We start from the raw sequence: 1,130 nt of genomic DNA, 5'->3' as shown, positions 1-1,130 counted from the left end.
ATATCACATTTATCTGTGGATATCAGGGCTTCATGCCTGCATTTAGTAACAAACATAACTGGATACTAAGATGAAGAACAATTTACTATGACTGCCAGGTGGCTAGAATCTGTTCCTCAGAGCCTACGGCCTGTATGGTCTGCAACACTCGGGCCCACAGGGCCTAGAACTCCTGACCAGGTCTGCACGGTCTGCAACAGAACCAAGCAAAATGAAATCTTTGACAACTTCCATCTTTTCTCCATATATCATGATGTTATTTATTGGTCCAGTAGTGAGGATTTGTTTTGTTTATATTGACGTGCAACCCATACTGAAGGCTGTAGTCTTTGATCTTTATCAGCAAGTCGTTTAAGTCTTCTTCATTTTCAGAGAGAAAAGTTATGTCATCTGCATATCACAGATTGTTAGTGAGTGTTCCTCCAATCCTGATGCTGCATTTTCCTTCATGTCATCCAGCTTCCCGGATTATTTGCTCAGTGTACAGATTGAATGAATATGGTGAAAGAATACAGCGCGGAAACACATTTCCTAGTTAAAACCATTCAGTGTCCCCTTGTTCTGTTGAATGACTGCCTGTTGGTCTATATACATATTCCTCATGAGCACAATTAAGTGTTCTGGGATGCTTGTTCTCCGCAGTGTTGTCCATAGATTGTAATGGTCCACACTGTCAAAAGCCTTTGCATAATCAGTAGAGCAGAGGTAAACATCTTTCTGATATTTTCTGCTGTTAGTCAAGATCCATCTGATGTCAGCAATGATATTCCTGCTTCCATGTCCTTGTCTTAATCCGGCTTGAACCTCAGGCAGTTCCCTGTCAGTATACTGTTGGAGCCGTTTTTGAATGATCTGTAGAAAAATCTTATTTTGTATATGATATTAATGAGATTATGCAACAATACCCGCATTCTGTTTGTGCCCTCTCTTTGGAATGGGCACAAATATGGATCTCTTCCAATCAGATGACCAGTTAGCTGTCTTCCAAACTTCTTGGCATAGATGAGTGAGTGCCTCCAGTACTGCGTTTGTTGAAAGATTTCAATTTGTATTCTATCAGTTCCTGGAGCCTTGTTCTTTGCCAATGCCTTCAGTGCACCATAGACTTCTTCCTTTAGTACCATTGACTT

This window comes from Chrysochloris asiatica, unplaced genomic scaffold (assembly GCF_000296735.1).
Source record: "Chrysochloris asiatica unplaced genomic scaffold, ChrAsi1.0 scaffold00021, whole genome shotgun sequence".
Classification (NCBI taxonomy): Eukaryota; Metazoa; Chordata; class Mammalia; order Afrosoricida; family Chrysochloridae; genus Chrysochloris; species Chrysochloris asiatica.
This window is presented reverse-complemented; position numbering follows the sequence as displayed.